Source organism: Cynocephalus volans, chromosome 1 (genome assembly GCF_027409185.1).
Source record: "Cynocephalus volans isolate mCynVol1 chromosome 1, mCynVol1.pri, whole genome shotgun sequence".
NCBI lineage: Eukaryota > Metazoa > Chordata > Mammalia > Dermoptera > Cynocephalidae > Cynocephalus > Cynocephalus volans.
In genome coordinates this window covers 166,634,143-166,655,951 of record NC_084460.1, presented here as the reverse complement: position 1 = coordinate 166,655,951, position 21,809 = coordinate 166,634,143, and positions in this window count along the sequence as shown.

Genomic DNA, 21,809 nt, shown 5'->3' with positions numbered 1-21,809 from the left:
GGTTTTCCTCCAAAGAAAGGGAGATAATATAACTTTTGTCTTAGTCTTGTTGGGCTGCTATAACAAAATATCATAAATAGTATAGCTTATAATTAGTAGAATGTTTTTTCTCACAGTTCTGAAGGCTGAAAAGTTCAAGATCAAAGCATTGCCAGATTCCATGTCTGGTGAAGATCCGCTCTCTGGTTCATAGATAATGCCTCTTGCCGTGTCCTTTTACATGGTAGAATGTCTCCTTTATAAGGGCACTAATCCCACTCATGAGTGCTCCGACCTCATCACCTACTAATAATATCACCTTGTTTGGGGGGGGAACTTAAACATATGAATTTTGGGGGGACACAAACACTTAGTCTCTTACAACTTTTATTTCTCATATGAATGACATCTGATTGAAAACCACAAATAAATGCAAGTATCAAATCTGGAAAGTGAGTATGTGGGAGTCTTTAAGAACATACTATATACAAATTTTAAAGTATTTTATTTTTATAATAATTAACAGATTAAACGGGAGCTGAGTAAGATATTAGAAATAAGAGTAAGATAACTATTTGTAGAATGTTTCTGTAAAAAGTTTTGGAGAGGTGGAATATCAGCTGGAAGGTATTGTAGAATTAAGGGGATTCTAGAGCAGCGCTGCCCAACAGAAGTTTCTACTATGATGGAAGTATACCAAAAAGTAGAATATGCCTTAGAACTGCACTGTTCAATACAGTCTCAGACGCATTTTAATCTAGCTACTTCCTTGAGAGCATCTATGAATAGCTACAGGGGCCATGATATTTGTCTCAGGAAATTCTTAATCGTGTTGGCCTTCTTTAAGAGGAAAAATATTACTCATAATACTAAAAAAAAAAAAAAAGACTAATAGAAATATATGTTTTTAATAATTTTAATATAAAATTAAATATGAATTCAAAAAATTAGTCTCTAATATTTAAATCTTATTTACGCCAGTGTTAAGAAAAGTTCTTTTCTATATACGTCATGTATTTGTAGATTTAGTCCCCTTGTTACTGAGAAGGATTTTCATAATGTTTCATATTAAGAATGAACACTCATAGTCTTCGATTATTATGTCTGCAAAGCTGAAATGGACACCGCACAATTCAAGAAAGAGTTTCTCTGCTGTCAACCTCTGTTTCTATCCTCAGAGTTGTGTGCATTTGTCGTACCCCTTATGTACATTTTAAGAGGTCTTTGTATAGTAAGAAGGAAAAAGAATGCCAAATGTGGCATATATCTCATTAAAACAGATAATATTTAAGATGATAAAGGGAATGGCTTTTCATATAGATTTTGAAAAGTTAACACTTTTTATTTTACAATTAAGCTCATATTCTTTGAAATACCTGCATCTTCAGTTTACTTTTGTAATTAGAAGAGCAATACGACCTTTAAAAACTCCGAAACCCATTCAAAAATCTGTTATTTTTTAGGTTATTTTCTCATACGTTGGATTTATTGTCTCTATTCTTTTAAAAATAACTAAGTCAATAATTCAATACTGTAAGACAGAGAAAAATGCATACATGATCTTGGTTAGAATTGGACTTATTTTAACCACTTTCTAAAGGCATATTAAGAAATTGTTGATGAATATGAAACCTACTTTTCAGTAATTAATACCAGTTTCTTTTGAAATATCAGTGCATTGGATCCAGGTTGGTAACCATAAATGAATAAATGGTTCCTTTTTAAAAGTGAGTCACTGGTATATTTAAATTAGAATATTTCTCAAATGGACTATAGTGACCTTAAATGCTCACTGAAAAATATGAGCAATTTAATCATTTGTAAGAGATAGTCCATTACAATGCCAGGATAGAAGCCACAAGGAACTTTATGTGAGGATAATGCATGTCTTAAATTGAACATGAACATTCTGAAAGTAATGTTCAGTCAATGGAGCGATTATGTAATGTTCTCAGTTGGAATGATAATCAGATCTCAATTTACATTTTCTAACAGCTAGCGTAAAACATGCACAGTATTTACCAGAGTCCTTAATCGGTCCCAAGAATGCTTTTGCTATTCTGCCTCCATCTGAATCACTTGTTTTTAAGCAGATACCTTCCTTAGTATCTTGTAACTGTGTGTGTGTGTGTGTGTGTGTACTGTATGTATGTATATTATATATACACACACGATACATCATACATTGATAATTATATCGTATATACAAAAAAATAAGTAAAGCATTTAATCATGTTATTCTCTCCAAGGGACTAAATCAAAACTAAGATTATTAACATCAGTTTTTTAAGGCATTTCATGTGCTTTTAAATAAAATATAAATTTAGATTTATATTGTAAATAAATTGAATATTATCTCCACAATTATCCAGAAAGCAATCTCTTTTTCCTAACTAGAAAATTTCTTCCTATCCAATATTTGAAAAGAGTTAGATTTTTGTCTGATTTTTGACACATTGATTTTGTTATATTTTGGCTCTTGCTCAGTATCCACTCTATACAGGGATTATAGCAGCAGGTGGTCTTATCCTTGTGTCCAATTACCTAGCTTGCTTGGAGATTCTTTAACCTACTCACTACACTTTATAAGTTTAACTGGGTACAAAGTTTTATCTATACACATTAGATCAAGTTGTAAATTTATATTCTAATTTATTTTATTTGATTAATATGTAAATGACTAAGTGGGCTTCTGGTCAAGATGGTGGAATAGATGGTCCCCCACGTTGCTCTCTTCCACAAATCAACCAATTTACAACTATTAAAAAGCAATGACAGCCAAGCTGGAGAGGCTAAAACTTAGGGGAATAAAAGGAGAGAACTATGGCGTTCACGAAGGCAGGAAAAGCCACAATGAGAGGAAGAAAGGATCGCTCCCACCATTTCGAACCGCAGATGGCCCTGTTGAGCACATAGAGCAGGAGCTGGCAAAAGCCGCAGCTGTGCCCTCTATATGAAGTGGCTTGGAGGCTGCAGGGGAGAAGAGGGCCTTAGTAATCCCCAGTCCAACAAGACCACTAACAGGGTTCCCGTGGACCCACATAGAAGTGAGGAGCCATAGACAACAGAAAAAAAGGAGCCACTCAGAGGCCAGTGAGTCATTGCAAGTGACCATCACACGCCCTGTCCTATGGGAGGTGTTTGGAGTGTGGGCAGTGGAGCAGATGGGCCCACCGGGGGAAAATTGGGGCACAGTGTGGACAGCTGATCTGCCTTTTAATTAGCTCAGGACCACTCAGTGGAGACTGGTCAGGAATATAGAACTGCAGGGGTGATGTTTGCTGAAAAGACTCAAGCCCAGAACAGAGTATCCACACAACACAGGTGTACTAGACCTTAAAAGACCTGGAAGTGCTTAAAAGGTCAACAATTAAAACCTGAGCTGCACAAAAAGCTTCCCCAGGGAATCATCAACAAAGCAGCAATGTAGCTCAACCACAGGGCACAAGTGCTGGACCCACATTTTAGAAGTAAGCAAAGGACAACAAATTAGTTCCAGTGCAGAGTTTAAGTAGTAGGAACAGCAAATAATCCAACACAGAAATGAAAGAAGAAACAAAATACCCATAGATCAGAGACAATGTTTTGATTTAACTAGTGAAGGTCTAACACCACCAAAGAACACCTATAAAACCTAGAAGGACCAGAAGCCCTCTGGGCTCCCAAGCTGGGGAGGGGAGAGGGCTGTGGGTCTCAGCCCCCACCCCACATGACTGCACCCAGCCCAGTGTTGACTACCAGGCCACCTCCGTAAGCGCCACAGGCTCCTGAGCTAGGGTGTTGGGGGGCTGAGGGTATCAGCCCCAACAACTGCAACCAGCTGTGCAATGACCATCAAGCCACCACAGGAAGTGCTTCAGGCTCCTGAGCCAGGGCATTTTGGGGCTGAGTGCCTCAGCCACACCTCCCCAACATCCACAACCAGCCCTGTGATGACCACTGAACCACCACCAGAAGCACCCCAGGCCCCTGAGCCATGGATGGGTGGGTGCCAAGGGCCTCAACCATGTCCCCTGACATCTACAATCACCCAGTGATGACCACTGAGCTGCCACTGGAAGCACCCCAGGCTCCTGAGCTGGGGCAGTGGGGGGCCAATGGTCTCACATCCACAACCAGCCCAGCAATGACCATCAAGCCACCTCAGGAAGCATGCTGGACTCCTGAGCTGGAGCATGGGGGGTGATAGCTAAGGCTCTCACCCCCAACTTCTGCAACCAGCCCAGCAATGACCACCAAACTGCCACTGGAAACACGTTGGGCTCCTGAACTGGAGTGTTGGGCCACCAAGGCCTTTACCAACATTGCCCTGGCATCTGTATCCACCTGAACAATGACAGAGCCACCCCTGGAAGCTCCTTGGTCTCCCCTGCTGGAATGAAGAGGGTGTCACGGGCCTTGATCACGACCTCTCTCTTCCCTCCTCCTTCTGTCCTATTTCTCTCCCTTTTTTCTCCCCCCTCCCCCCAACTGCTCTACAACAACTTGGAATGTAAAAAAAATGTATAAATAAAAATAAAATAGTGGTTTTCATGAGTATTAAAAAATATATAAAAAGTCAAAAAATAAATGACTGAACAAGTGTGTTAAAATTTCCCAGAGATGTAGTGGCTTTTTCATTTACTATAATATGTAAATTGATATTTTACATTTATGTTTTCAAAATGTCATTCAGGTACTATTATTACATTGAAAATTATTTGAACCATGTGTTTTTGATAAATTTTTCTGCTTGTACAATAATCTTTATTTTTTATAAATTATTGCAATATTTTCATTCTTTGATAGTTATTAGAATCTACTAGTTTTCTTTTGACTTATGTTTGCTCTTTATTTACATTATTTTCATATAAAACTTGCTATGTCTTACATATTTCTTATTCCATGATCTTCATGATCTTGCTCTTGAGAATCTACCTTTCAGTCTATTTATTGGCTGTTAACTTTGTGCTACAAAGTTATGATGACTATGGTGTCAATAGGGAATAGGAAATTTTCAGCTCCATTATAATCTTATCAGACCACCATTGTATATACATTGTTGACCAAAAAGTCATTCTGCGGTGCTTGACTGTATCATAATTTTGTTATAAAAATATTTTTGGATATAATTCTATTGTTTTTTCTTGTTCTTAGTTATATTGAATTGTTCTTTCAATGTGTTTAAAAATTGAAGTTTATCTTATATGGCTTACTTGTGAAAATGTCCCTAAACATGTATTTTGGATGTGTCTCACAACAAAGGTTTTACCTTTACTGCTACCAGATGCTCCGGGACATTCCGTATTAACATAAATGTCAAGGCTTCCATTACCCCATCTATGAGGGTGATGTGAATTTGAAGTTTAATCTTAGTTTATGGTAGGACAAAGTTAATAGATTATCACAGGGTCTTCTTATTGTTTTTGTTATTTGGTAATTTTTTTCAAGTTGGGGAGTGACACATTTCACTATTATCAATATTTGCTAGCAGATGGAATCATTCTCGCCACTCTTTCCTGTGTGAAATTTAGTCCTAGCTTTATCCAGAGGTCTTACTTATAGCCCCCCATCTTGCAGAGACCAAGATCTCATCCCCTGTCATGTGGCTGCTGAAACACAAGTCTCTTTGATCCTAATACATCCATGATAGGAAAAGCTTCACCATCTGTTTACCATTCTGGTTTTCAGGTTACTTAGTCTTGCAAGTCCCAGAGTAATATTGTCTTTTCTTTTAAAGGCTGAGTTTATATATAAATAGTTAGATATAGTCAGTTTGTTTTATTTGTAGTAGTTCTATAAATTGTCACAAACACTGAATTAGCAAATACTGATTCATTGCTCCTCCGGGAAATGCAGGTTTAAGTGTTTGTGATCTCTGGTCACAACATTTTCATCAACTGATACAAGTGTAACCTTGTTTTATGTGTGTTTCTGTTTGGAGACACTTTGTTTAAAATATATCGTTAATTTATTAACATTGAACTGTCAGCCAACAGCACTATAACTAATACCTCAATGAAGCTGAAATAACTTACATACAGACTCTCCTCAACTTATGATGCGGTTGTGTCTCTGTAAACTGTAAATATTATAAATCAAAATCACATTGAATACACCTATAGCTAGCCTGGAAAAAGATCAAAATTCAAATTGGAAGTGTAATTTCTCCTAAACGCTTATCGCTCTCACGCCACCGTAATGCCGAAAATTCCTAAGTCAAATCCTCAAGTCAGGGACAATCTGTGTTTTCTCCTTAAGGCACATTGAGTTTAGGAACAATGGACAGCACTTCATGCACTCTGCAGAGGAGCCGTTTTAAGCAGCCATATATCACCAAGAAATAGCACTGAATAGACTGCAGAAAGCATACTCATTTACAGTATGAAAACTGAAACAAGAAGTTAGAGTGATTATCTTGTTGGACTGCAACGGGAACATACATACTGAGAGAATTAAATTTTTCAATCTGAGTATGTTCATGAATAACCAGAAAAATGAGGGCAAGTATTGACTTTAGGGATTACAAATAAATTTTGGCAATTTGGAGAATTTGCATATAAGGAATTTACAAATAATGAGGTTTGACACAGACATATATAGATGTAGGTATGCAATATACTGATATTTCAAATTAGCTATAATTCTACGGTGTCAGAAATAATAGTGTGAACACACCTTTTGTATTTTTAATACAAAGTTCCCACCCTCATAATGATACTAGAAAATCTGATACATTGCTGTTGGAGTAAATTGATATGATTTTCTGGGGAGTGGTTTGATAACATATATTAAGAACATTTAAATTATGTATAAAATTTAATTTAGTAATTATCCTCCTGGAAATCAAATCCTACCAAATTCTCAGAAATGTGAATACAAATTCATATGTAGACATACTGACTGTAACATTATATTTACTCTTTAAAATTTACAAATAAATTAAATGCTTACATAACAAATCAATTCAAGTAAAAATTACTGAGTAGATATCATAGATTCAAGTAATTTAAATTTATTACTGTGGGGAGCTTCAGATATGAAATAAGGGAAAGTAACATGGATACATTGTGCATTATGTGTTGTCAGGTATGTAAACACTTCATAGAAACTAATAAAAATCTTTATAATAATTGTTTTTAGGATTATATTTTTGTACTATTTTTTATTTGTTTTACCATGAGTATATACGTTTTTAACAGTTAGACAAAATAGTGTTTAAAATGTTATGTAGAATTGCTTCCAGAAGTATAACGTTTAAATATTTGTTTAGCGTTCTTGTTGGTAATGATAGTTTTGGTAAGAGTATATCAAAATATGTGCTCATCAATATCAAAGGCTGAGAGGGAAACCACCTTGAGATTGACACAGAAAGTAAATTTGGAAAGGATAGCACTTAGAGAATATTTCCTGTGCTGCTTTATTTCGTTCATACAATAGCTACATAATCTCAAAATGCCTTCAGAGAACTACAATGTGATGAAGTTGTACAAAGACTGTTTAAATGAATTATTATTGCCCAATCAAGACATATAGTGTTCCTGCTCTCTGTGCATACAAAAATCCTAAAAATCCATTATAATTTTGCATGGTATGTTTTGAAAGGGATAGTCATGATATATGGCATGTGTGCAAGAAAATACTCATTTTAGTGAAGACCCAAACATTATTAATATGATATTCAGGAAACGGTTACAGAATCATCTTTGAGTTGATATGCCTTAAAGAACACATATGACAGTCATCTTTAATTTTTGAGTTTTCACATTAAATAGGCACTATTTGCAAACATGTCATGAGAAAATATATTATGAAAATATACTATGATTCTTTAAGGAAATCACTCTGCCCAGAGATGTGAAACTAACTCACACCTAATTCCACTTCTACAGCAATGTTTTCTATTACAGAGTAGAAAAAGAACGTTGCTGAAAACTGTGCAAAAAAGTATTTTAAAAAATTTATTTGTCAAAAGAGGTGAAGGAGAAAAATGTATGTTGAAATTTATTTAACATGGCAATCATTAATTTAAAAATATTTTTGAAGAATGTCAGTATTTAAATATTTCTAATTATTTTTATTATGTTTGTGTATATTCATAGTATTTTTAAGTCCAATGAATGTGTTAACAGATATGAAAAGATTACAATTTAAAAACCATAACATATTTCTTGAAGTACAATAGGTTTGTGACATGCAATAATGTCGAAAGTACATATTGGTTTTTTTTACATATTGTTTAATTTTTTTTTCATTTTTTATTTGAAAATATTTTAAAATCCCTTACTGAAGAATAAAGAACCATAAAAACCAAGCAAAGTCATTTCAATAAATAACAGTTAAAAGATAGGAAACAGATGACAATTTTGTAAAGTAATTTAATAAGATGTCGACTTTGGTAAAAGAAACAACGCTTCCCATGATTTCCATGCACACTTAATGAAGGGAAAAGAAGCATCCCTTCAACTGTATCTTCCATGGAAAAACACTACCAGTCTTCTCCGGGACACATTTAACTTCAAAATTATCTTATTTACCATTCTCAGTTCTTAAACTATTTTATTAAGGACTTACGTGAACTACAACAACCCCAAATATTTATCTCCATATATTGAGTATAGTTTTGTTTTATTTTTAAGAAGTAGGTTATTTCTTCCTTGACTGTTATTTTCTGAAATTAAGTGTCCTTGGCACCAGAGACACTACAACTTTGTTATTAAGATTTTCTAGGGACGTTTTACTAATCTATCTGTAACTTGGGACATTGTCAATTATATCTTGGCTGGAAAATATCATTATAGTTGAACAAATGCCATTAATAGAAAACATTTAAAATTTTCAGACTGTATTTTATGTACAACACATTTTGATTTGAGCTTTCCAAACCTTTGTCACTATTTCTTGTGTTTCCAATTGATTTATCTTTTGGTATAAAATGTATTCAAAATACATGAAAAATATTGCAGAGTTAGTACAGTCTTTTCAATGAAATGTTTTGTTTGATTTGCCATATCACTTGCGCTGCAACACAAATTTTATAGCCTCAACTACCCTAAAGCTCCTAACACGGTTTTAAAATTTCTCCTGGGCTTATGAAAACTGTAACTCAATCAACTTTTTATTTCACCGCTGATCATATTAACAATGCCAGATGAATCTTGCTGTTCACAATACTGAGCAATTGCATAGCTTTGCCAAAGACAAATGTTATACGCAATTTGAAGGTCAGGGGAAGTGATATTATAGTTGCCAAGAAGCACTTAATATCACTTTACTCTTAATCATCTTGTCTTAGAGTGAAAACGTAAGACGTTTAAAGGAATCAATTACAGAGATAAGGAGGCTAAGTGTGTTTTGAGGAGAGGCATATCACTGTCACATTTACATGAAGCTGAATTGTCTTGAGATGGAGCCACTTGGAGAAGGCAATAAATCTATTCCATTCTCTATTCATGAATTTTACTGATTTTAAAAATATAAAACGTGTCTGTTTCTAAAGTTTTCTGCAATAACAAGTAATACTGTCAACAGACCCTAGAATAGTATGAATATCTACTGAGAACTTGCTTTCTACTTCAAGAAAGAACACTTACAGCAATTCCTAAGCTTCCTCTTCTTCTTCTATAATTTTATCTTTCTTAGTGAGGTTATGCATTGATAGTGGTTAATTGACATAATCCTTTACATAATAATTTAAAGTTTTTAACAGTTTTTATGGATTTAGAATATATTAGATTAGCTAATAATAAATAAAAATTGGGAAAAAAAGAATATACTAGATTAAGGTAGCTCAGTATTCCACTGTCTCTCGCACACAGTATGCTTAAGATTTGACATGTATTTGCTGCTTTAGAAAATAAAGTTAGTTACAGTATTCTCTGTGGAGTGAGATAGTAATTCTTTTTTTCCATTAAGGAAGCAAAGAGAGAGAGCTTTTGTGATCCTTGGAACATAGGGAAAGTGAGTGGGGTAAGTGGCAACACCAAAAAGAAGAAAGCTCTGTAGAGGCTCCATTGTATACCAGTGTTGCGTGGTTGGCCTGCCTACACTGGCCCCAACATTTTAGCTACAAACATATGTCGTAATTGGGCATTTCCATTCCCATTCAAATAGATTCAGTGTTTCTTTTTGCTTTGCAACTAAAAAGTGGTTTTGTATTTTAGGAGTGTCATAAACCAAAGGATGACTGTAAATACACACACAAACTAGAAATAGTATCAGGGATTCTTCACAATGCAATGTTGATTATCTCTACCGATCTTTTCCTCTGAGGGAAATGTGCATCTTATTTCTGATTGGGTATCCCTTCCTTTTGTTTTTTTAACACTGTTTCTAATCGATCTATCTTTGTATGTCATATTAGCCCTCATCAGACTATACTAGTTATAGTGAGATCTGTCTTTCTAAATTGCTTGACATTTTGTTTATAAATTATACATTCACTGTTCTATAGTCTTGTTCATATTTTCTACTGTGTGCATCCAGATGATAATGGAGTTTGAGTGGTTCAGTTGTCAATATATCACTATCTTCTGAAAGCAACTATTACTGAATTTCTGATGCAATTAATATGAAAACTCATGTTGATTATGCAAATAGGAGAACAATGTGAAGTTGAATGCTACCTGAGATATTTTTCCTCATTACTTAGAAGTTTTTTACCATTGTAAGTTCCCATGACATACTATCAAATCTTATTTCCAACACTTTGACTTCTATTATTAAATCTAACCACTTGTAACTTCTTCAGAGCTTTGCTGCCTAGCCCTTTATGCACTTTTATAATTGAATTTTATTGAGTGGAAATGTTAATGCTTTAGCAACTCATGGGGATTTTGCTTGCAAAGTACTCTACCAAGCATAGAGCACTATATTTGCCAATCTTATACACTGTCTTTGTCATTGAACATAATGGTAATATGTGTTGTTCACCCAGACAAAAATAAACCACCTTTAATAAATCTTAAAGGAAAAACAATAGACAGAATGAAATTAGTTTCTGTGTTCTTACTATAATGATAGTAGTTGTTCTGGTTCTTTAACTTAGAACTTTAAGATAACAAACAGAGGCTTAGTTGAAATAACAGAAAAGTATCAAGATGGCTAACTTAAACATATCATTCCTATTTGTCTCACTAAATTCTGGACTTCTCCAAATATGGCTAAGCGAAGAGTCATGTTCTAAATTACTCTCCAATTTCTATAACTGTCATTAAAATTTTAAGTAAATTTTTGGGTGTAGATAAAATACTCGTTTAATAAAAGCCTATTTCAGTATGTTGGTTGTCTGAGTATTTCAGACTATCTGTAGAAACTTCTTAGTCTATAAATTTGTATATGCTCAAAATTTCCATTTTTCAATGTGCAGAAATTGCCTGTGTCTACAAAAACCTATTTGCACTTTTTGGACTCACAACTAGAACTCTACTCCCCAGCCTCCCTTACAAAAAACATGTGTCCATGCCCAATTTCCTGATAGGGTTATCTGCCACATTCTTTACTCTGTTTCTAATTTATTACAGATAAATTTGGGACCCTAAGATGGCATTGGCCCAAAAGAGCAGGACCTAGATCACTAAACTATTGATCAATAATTCCCATTTAGTCTTGACGAAAATGAACCACTAAGGTTTTTAATAATTTACCTTTTCAGCTGTAAGAGTTATGCGCCTAATAGGGAAATTTGGCCCAGGTGTGTGGCTATCGTGTGATCAATTCCCAAAGTATGGAGCATTGTTGAGCATTAGGACAGAGAAAAAACTAACAATAGATCTTTTAATTCTAAGGGAAGTGGTTTTGAAGAGAGTAATTGTGTGGTTTCTAATTTGTACTTTTATAGGAAGGCATAATGTGGGAGAGATGAGTTCAAGAAATAATTGGCTAATTTGCTGTCAGGAAGAAGAAAGGCATAGAAAGCATCCAGAGATTTTTAGCAATAAAGTCTTGGAAAGAGGGAATGTTTTCAGATATCAAACAGTAAGAGATAACTCTGAAGGAGAACTTGAGAAGAAAAGGACTACTAAGACTTCGCTCTGTGACAAAGATCAAATTAATGAGAACTTTTGTCTTCTCCCAAACTAATATCACAGGTAGACTTAAGTTAGTTGTCATTAAAATGAGAAACTACAAGAAATGGTTTAAGTAATAAAGCAGGCTTGCCAATTATATCTAAGACAAATTGTAGATATATTACTGGCACATGGAACTGATAAGAAGCAAAAATCAGAATCCTACTGATAAAGAAGGAAAGTACAAGTCCAAAATATATGCAAACTTAAACTACAAATGCTTTTAGCATTTGGGGTCTTAGAAGAACCCTTAAGCTCTCAGACACCCACTGCAGGTGTAGCCACAGATGGAAGTGGAAAAACCAAAAAACCAAACCATAATCTATGAGTGAAAGGAAGCCATTAAGCTTTTATTAAAACATTGCAATGTCAGTACAGTCCAAGAGCACACCGTTCTGCAGGAAGTAAGTAGCCTAAATAATTTACAGGTTAGACTGGGAAAGGTCAGTATTATTTCAAGAATTTCTCACGTTCAACATCTTGGCAGAAGTGAGGAATGTAGGTTGCATTAGTTATGGGACAGAATTCAGTAGCTGCAAGACTGGGACCAGAGTTTTAGCAGACATAAGTTGGTCAATTTGGGTTTAACAGGGGGAATGGGAGATTCAGTCAAAATGTTCAGTTCTTTAGCCTCTTTTGTAAAGCATACTTAATGACCACAAGGGTAGAGTATGGTTGACTGCAATGTGTTCACCCCCAAACCCTTTACCTCCTCTTTCTGCATCAGAGCTAAACCATATTTCTTGCCTCTCTCAGTTATGAACACAGAACATGCACTGAGGCGAGGTGTTTCCTCTCCCACTGGAGGAGAAGGCCTGGCCCATAGAAACCTCCCACTGCAAACCACTTTGCTCTTCCCCTTCCGGTTTGATGCAGAAAAACACAGTGTTCTTAAAACCCAGAAGTTAAAGACAGTGGAACCAAAGGTAAGAGAAGCTGAGGGTTCTTGAATTACTGCTTGAGGAAGTACTTCCTACCCTTCAAATATACTCATTTTGATTTTATGTGAGAATGAACTACATACCTCTACTGAGTTAGACCATTGAGATTTTGTAGATTATCTGTTTCAGCAGGCAACTTTTGAATGGTTGCCCAGTGAGTGCCCTGTGTCCTGACCATTTGCATCTTCTGTTGGCTGACATTTTGCAGCTTTGGAAAGTGTTATATTACACTGTCTTGGGCAAAAAAGAAATTTTATTACTGGAGTCTTTGGAACAAATAATTTACTTTCCTCATCAGGAAGAATCATGGTTATTGCTATGGTCTAAATATTTTTGCCCCTCCCCCCACCTCCAATATTCATGTTGAAACCAAACCACCAATGTGACGGTATTTGGGAAGTGACTAGATCATGAGGGCAGAATGCCTATGAATGGAATTAGTGCCATGAGGCCCCAGAGAGCTATCTAGCCCTTTACATCATGTAAGAACACAACTAGAAGGCAAGTATCTATAAACCAGAAAGTGTGCCCTCGCCAGACAGCCAATCTGTTGGCACCTTGATCTTGGACTCCCTAGCCTCCAGAACTGTGAGAAATAAATTGCTATTGCTTTTAAGCTACCAATTTATGGTATTTTGTAATAGCTCAAAAGGACAAAGAGGTACTATGCACATTCTTATGTAATAAGACACCCCCATGCAACATTTTTGCCAACCCAACCAACCGTGTACACAGCATTATTTGCAAACCCCATTGATTGCCAAGTAGTGCTTTTTCTTTGATATACGTTGATAAGTAGAAATCTCATTGCAGGTTCAGTTTAAATGCTTTTCAGCCTCCAAAAAGGTTTCTAACTGATACATTTACCTCACGCGGAAGTGATAGTCAATGGAAAAAATATCTGAGCTCCTTTGATCTTTCTGGCCTCACCCTCTATCCCTCACCCTCCTCTATTCAAGCCATGGTGGCCTTCTATCCCTTTTTCACATATGCCAAGGTCACTTCGACCTCAGAGTTTTGGCACTATTTACTCTATCTGGAGTACTTTTACCCAGTTTGATATATGACTGGCAAATTTTGACATTGCAAGACCTAATTCAAAAATTATCCCAGAGTTCCCACCCCTGACACACACTCAATCCCATTAATCAGTTAATCTCAATCCCATTAATCTGTTTTAATAATTTTATTTATCATTTATTATTCTCTGAAATTATTTGTTTTATTAATTGTGTTCTTTACTTACTAAGAGCAATAATACCAACAGCCTATCTGCATGCTCACTGCTGTATTCGCAATGTTAGAATAATGTCATAGTGCCACAGTATTAAACCACAAATAATGGTTGATAAGCATTTTTGAATGGATTAATGAATAAAGCATTACAGATAAAGATGTATTAAAGACTATAATTTGAGTTCAGCGATAATATGGGGCTTTCTGTGTCCCTACACATGGTAAACTGAACTGTCCATTTACTTGAAGATGGAATTGCTGGAAAACCATGGAGCCTATGAGTCAGGCCGTGATTCAAATTATCACTTCTTAAAATCCAGTCCTTCCTACTAATCTGGGTGGCCAATAGAGAGAGAGAGACAGACAGAGAGAGAGACACAGAGAGAGAGCGTGCTCCAGAACCAGGTGATTCTGCTGAACATCAGCAGTGACTTTTACCCAAATAGCTCTTTGCATAAGTCTAGTATTCAAATACTGGGGAGAGTGGGTAAGAGATTCAGGAAAGCATTATGAAAGTGTCTGTTAGGCAGGTCTGTCTTGCAAGATTGCATTAATTGAAACTGTTAGGAAAACCTAGTATAGATGTGCAGAAGCAAAACAGATTATACAGGCTGACACGACTGACGAGTTCAGGGATGGAATTACTTTCAGGCTCATTATTATAAGGGGACTTACAGTAATACAAAATAACTCAGTTTCCTCTTGTCTTTTAACTGTGAATTGTTTTCTATTGGTTGTTCTTGTAGATTCCTCATGGTGTCCTCCAGAAGCAGCTTTCATTAGTTCTAGTGCTACTGTCACACTCGGAAGGAGAGCACTGTCAATCTCCCAAAGTCCCAACAAAATCTCATTGCATCTCAGTGATTCTAACTGGGTCATCTGTGCACCCCTGAACTGATTTCTGAAGCAAGGAAACGTAATATGGTAACTAGCCATTTATGAGCCCAACTCCATTCCAACAGCTATGGTACTGGAGAGAGTAGGAGTTCCCCAAGGTAAATTGTGATACTATTATTCAAAATGGAATAAGATTACAGTCACTTAAATCTCTATTTTCACCACTAAAAAAATGAAGCTTAATTTTTCAATGAAAATATGAAAAGCAAGGTCATTCATGTTTATCCCTTATCATGAAATAGGATGTGTGACATTTTTGCAAATTAAATAGTCTGGTTTGAATCAGATCACCTTAACATTTTCAGATTCCAGGATAAGAGATTGGAGGCTCATAACCATAGGTCTAAATATTCAAAATTAATAAACCAATCTAACAAATTGTTAAATAACATGTTCTATTCTACTACCTTGAATACTATATTATATTAAAAATAGAAAGTGTATTTAAATAAATGGGTTTTATTTACTAAAAGACACAAAGATAACTTATTTCATTGTAGATATCAGCCATTCTGTTGATAAGCCATCAGTGTTTGAATGAATAATAAAATAAAGGCATGCTTAATCACATTATATTTAATCTATTAAATTTGTTTTTATTGGTTTCAACTGAACAAAAGGAATAATTAGATTGTAGTAATCAAATATTTTACATAACTTCTATTTTATTGAGTAATGAATTTAAAAATTACAAAATAAAATTGAATTTTATAATTTTATTAATTGTAAAAATTTGAATACGTTTTTGTCAAAATAAAACTGTGATAAGTATAAAGGATCAAGAGTATTTTTAATATCATCTTTTTCTGTAAAATATGCACAGTGATTAAAGCTAAATGTAAAATACCAATTATACTGAATCTATTCCAAGATATTAAATCAAATTTATTTAGGCAATTTATTTATTAATTTACATTCATATTTCCTAAAAACAAAACTATTGCAATATTTTTAATATTTAATGTCTATCTAGTTGCTGATGTATAGAATTAGTATAAAGCTTTATGTTTTATTTCTAGAACTACATATACAACTTTGAGTGATATGCATTTTATCATATTGAAAATGTTCCTCATTAGTGGTATGCAAGTCTTAGTATTACCCTAACTCATAAGTTTCTCTTGCTGGGTTTATCTGTAGTACTTGTAAGGGTATCTTTTAAAATCAAATATATGTAAACCTATCAGAAATTCATGAGATATTAGCATTTTGATGCTATATACTACATATTCACACATTTTACATTTTTCGGTGTAAAAGTGTTTAGAAAAGTGACCCCACGAAAGCTCCCTTTAACAGGAACATGTTCTGTACCTCAGCCTTCATGGTTTCTGAATTTGCCAAGATAATCACTTTAAATTCTCATTCAGTATTGCTTACGGTAAGCTCTGTGGTTCATGTTTTACTCAGATCAGTGTTTATAACAGATGCTTTTTAAAATGCCAATGTAGTTTTCAGCCGCAATCACTGACTCAGGGTTTAAATCCAACATCTGGCACTATGTGTCAGCACCTGAGGTAAATAACACTCTTAGTGATGTACTTGTCTGGCCCTATAAACGTGTTCATTTGAAACTGTCATTGGTAGATGCCATGATTTATTACAGCTTGTGCTTCTTCAAAATACCCTACCAGACACTGTTCAACAGAGTATTTAGACCAAGAACAATGCTGACTTTTTCATCACTGTCTTCTCTGTTATCCAGGTACTGGAAGGAGAGACTAGGAAACAAGGACTTGAGTAATGAAGTAGAGAAGGCTGAAAGAATGATGTCCATTTAGCAACAGAAAGAAATAAAATGACAATCAAGTGGGACAGTCAGTGGCTGCCTCCACTGCACTTCTCTTTGTTTATTTTAAGCAGACCAAGTCACTGGGGCTTACCTAACTGACAAGCAAACCAGTTTTATCATCAATACTCATGTGAAATATATACCTTTGAGTTTTTATAAAAAATGATTTCCAGAAGCAATTGAAATTAGAAAAATGACTACTTTCAGTGAAGTGATTTAAAGAACAGAAGGCATTCATATTAATTAGTATACCATGATTAACAAAATGAAATTTACCTTTAGGATAACCAAATAGAAACACATTAGAATAGTCTAATCAGTAACAGCACAGAGACATCCTTTTTTTTTTTTTTTTGCCATTTTTGTGACCGGCCACACCGCGCTCAGCCAGTGAGCGCACCGGCCATCCTTATATACGATCTGAACCCGCGGTGGGAGCACCACTGCACTCCCAGCGCCGCACTCTCCCGAGTGCGCCACGGGGTTGGCCCCATCCTTTTTGTTTTTTGAAAATGCACTACATTTAAGAAAATAAGTGATTTGCAATAATTTTATTTTGTCATAATGAATGAATAAAAATACAAAAATATGTTTTGCTAGACCAATATGTTAAAAAACAAAAATTTACCCTGAGGGTACAGATTGTTACAATTCGTATACCTTATGGGTGATTTTATTAATAGCACAATATTTTTTCTACTACCTATACTAAAAATATAACACTTGTTTATTCATCATATTGCCTCATGATTTGTAGACAGCTTTTTAAAAAAACTGTTTCAGAAGCTAAATCTCATTTTTGGTTAAGTATTTCCTGGTATACTATATCTTAGAAATAGCAATCTGTCTGTAGTACTGTGTTTTTTTTCTTTTTTTCTTTTTTTAATGACTGTATTTCCAGGATTTCCAATAGAGAAAACTTGGCAAATATACAGAAAATAGTTTCTTATTTAAATTATATTCTAGTTACAAAGAGTGATAGACAGAAATATTAGAGGTGAGCATTAAACTGGCAGAATTTTTCTACTAAATTTATAAAATTACTAATATGCACCATCACTTTATACTGAATGAAAAGCAAAATGTGTCTTTTACTTCCACATAGCATAATATTATGCATGCCAAATGAGCAGAAAATTGGCATAACTACAGGAAAATATTAGGAAATATACATACTCATAAGCTCACGTTATGTTGTCAGTGGACAACCAAATAGTTATTCCTCTTTCACGAACAGTATGAGGAACCAGAAAGCATGTGATAGACTTTTCCAGCAACGGTCTCCTAATCTATTGACTTATACATGCTTAATTATGACGGTTCACTTCATTTTGCACATTGTTTACATTTGATATGATGAAAACGTATGTGTATGTGTGTGTTGAGTATGAGTGAGTTTTAGTAAGAGTACCCAAATCTACTTTAAGTCACATAAATGCAGCTGAAGGGGTGATTTCATCAGTGCTTACTTTTATAGTAAAATAATATTCTTCTAATCCCTGGTCCCAATTCCTCAGATTTAAATCATTTTTTATAATCTTCATAAGTATTGTGGGGAAGGCATTTTATTAGTCAATACTTATCCATCGAAAGTCATTAAAGTGTAATGTCAGCTATATTTTGTTGGAGAGGGTTTACTAAAATTTTGAGTATAGAAAGCTGCTACAGGGTTATCTGCAGTGCCAGAGAGTCTCTTAAATGTATTGAATGCCTTTCATGCCAGAAGTCAGTAAAGAAAAACAAGGAGTTATTTAAAGCCTTTATTTATTCCATGATCTTGAATAAATCCAGCCCTATGCAAAGCCACACATTCCTTAGAGAGAAATGCATCTGAAATACACCTTTGTTTTTCAAACAGCCTATTATAACCATGCAGATTTAAACACCAAAATGTTAAACTTCAATTCCTGAGACTAATGTTCACTCATATAATCAAATTTATGAACAACAGATCATGATGGATTACTTTTGTAAAAAAATCAATGAAAGTATTTCTAGGTTATGCAGTTAAAGGCAAATGATTGACAAGTACTAAAAGCATAAATCATTTAGATAGCTATTTAAAGCATATGGCTACTATGAGTGACAAGGACTAATGCATTTTTTTAAAAAGTAGCATAACATTATATGAATAATATTTAATAGTCTATAGTATTTTTCTTCTTTTAACTCATGTTTCTATAGTGGAATTGCTATGAAACCACTTGAAGTTATCAATATAATAACATGTAGTAGCTTTAGAGACCTCCAGAATATTTGCTAAAGAATGTTCAACGAGGAATCTTGAAACTTACTGAGTAGATGAATTGCCTGTGTTCTTGCGTGTTTAGTGATGCTAAAGCTGTATGTCAAAGATAGGGAAATACAAATAATAAAATTATATTAACTACAAGATTATAGACTATTCATTAGACTCTACAAAAGAACGTTTTACCAAAGCAGTCATGATCATTTTACACAGTTTCTGCTCATCTTCATCAGTCTAATCTTATTCTATTGTTTCTCTTAGAGTTAGAATATTTCAGGATAGGACTTCACATTCTATAATCTTATAAACTAAAACACAATTGGATCATTTTTTCAGTATCCTCAGAATAAGATTTTGTAATGTGGTTTCACATCAATCTTTCCTTCAAAGTCATTGTTTTTGAGAAGCACTACAGAGCTGGGTGGCAGCTGATTTCACTACTGCATGGCCTTCTGCAAGACCTGTCCAACAAAGGCTGAAAGACTAAGGCACCAGACACATTCATAGAAGTAGAGTCAGAGGCAGGTCAAACACAAATAATATTCAACAAAGCAGAGACCCAGACAGTATGAAATCAATAACCAAAAAGGCTGGTCATTGGAAGGAGGACATAACTAATTAAGTATGTATAAGGGATGGATATCAGGTATTTGTGGAAGTCTATATATTTTTTAATGCTACTCCCATATTTGGATAAATATCTCTCACTTGTATTTTTACTCTCCAAGGTAGAAGGCAGAATTAGCCATTGTAGTCTCTTTTGCATCTATATTGTATGTATCTATGACTTATATTGTTATTCAGAGATACTCACTAAAAAAATCTCAGAAGAGAGAAAATTGAATAATTCATTGCTGTTTATAATCCATTTCTTGCATGAAGTGAGATGGAGACTTAGGAGTGTTAGTAACAGAAGTCCTGGACACAGAGCCCCACGTTCAGTGTTCATAGTGGCACAGAGAGAAAGCACCTACAGCAGTTCTTCAAGGCTAGTTGTTTGTGCCTCCTAGACAATCTGTACTTACCCAGTATCCTTTAATAAATTGCTTTTCAGATTAAACTAAGTAAATACAATTAAACTTCTTAGTTAAAGAATATTACTCAGCACCTTGGATTGAATGTCTCCCCAAAACTTGATCCCCACTGTGACAGTGTTAAGAGGGTGGGGAATCCTATTATGGTAATTCAAAGGTGGAACCTTGAAGAGGTGATTAGATTGTAGGACCATGTCATAGTGAATGGATGAAAAATGGTGGTCATGGGCGTGTTTTGGAGGGCTTTAAAAGGAGAGTAAATGAGGAGGTTAGTCTCTCTCTGCTGTGCTCTTTTCATAATGCGATATCCTGCTGTCACTGATGTCACCACCAGAGAAAGCTTTCACCAGATGTGTTCCTTGGACTTTGGACTTCCCACCCTCAGAAACCGTAAGCAATAAATTTGGTTTTCTTATATATCACCCAGTTCCAAGTATTTTGTTATGAGCAACAGAAAAGAGCTAATACATTCACCAAAGGAGATATACAGATAGCAAATAAGCATTTGAAAAGATGCTCCACATTTTATGTCATTGGGGAAACGCATGTTAAAACAACAATGAGATTTCACTTCACACTTCTTAGAATAACCAAAATACAGAACACTGGTGGACACCAAATGCTGATGAGGCTGTGAAGTAGAAGGGATTCTTTGCTGGTGGAACTATTTGCTGGTGGGAATGCAAAACGTTAGAGCCACTTTGGAAGATTGTTTGAAGATAGTTTGGTGGTTTCTGACAAAATTAAACATGTTCTTACTATACAATCTAGCAATTGTGCTTCTTGGTATTTATCTAAAGGAGTTGAAACTATGTCTACCCAGAGTCCTGCACATGAATATTTATAGCAGCTTTATTCATAATTGCCAAAAGTTAGTAGCAATCAAGATGCCATTCAGTAGGTGAATGTATGATTAAACTGATTAAACTGTGGTATAAAGGACAAGCAGTGAAATATTACTCAGCACTTAAAAAAAAAAATAAAAGAGATATCAAGCCATGGAGAGTCATGGAGGAAACTTAAATGCATACTAAAAAGTGAAAGAAGCCAAAGTGAAAAAGCTACGAAGTGTATGATCACAACTACATGATATTCTGGAAAAGGCAATAGTAAAAAGATCCGTGTTTATCAGGAGGTAAAAGAGAGGAAAGGATAAATAGGCAGAGTACAAAGGATTTTTAAGGCAGTGAAAATACTTTTATGGTACTATAATGGCAGATACATGTTTTTATGCATTTATCCGAGCCCAAAGAATGTACAGTACTAAGAGTGAACCCTAATGTATAAATAGTAATAATGATGTCTGAAAGAGTATGACATCACATAAATAGTTAGGTATTTCCCTTCCAAAAAAAGATGGATAAAGGTGTATTTGGGTGAGAATGGGTTGATAAGATCGAAATGAAACTAGCAATAATGTTGATTCATTCTGAACATTTGTGAGTGGTTAGGGTTTCTTATATCTGCCATTATATTAAACAAAGAAAGAGGTCAGAATTTGAAGTTTGGATGAAACAAAGAGGAGTTACAGGTGCCCCACCCTCCATGACAAAAATGATCCAGTATCTATAAATAAACAGAATACGTATTCCATGGTTTCCTGTTAAACTCCAAATAATTCATTATTGATTCTTT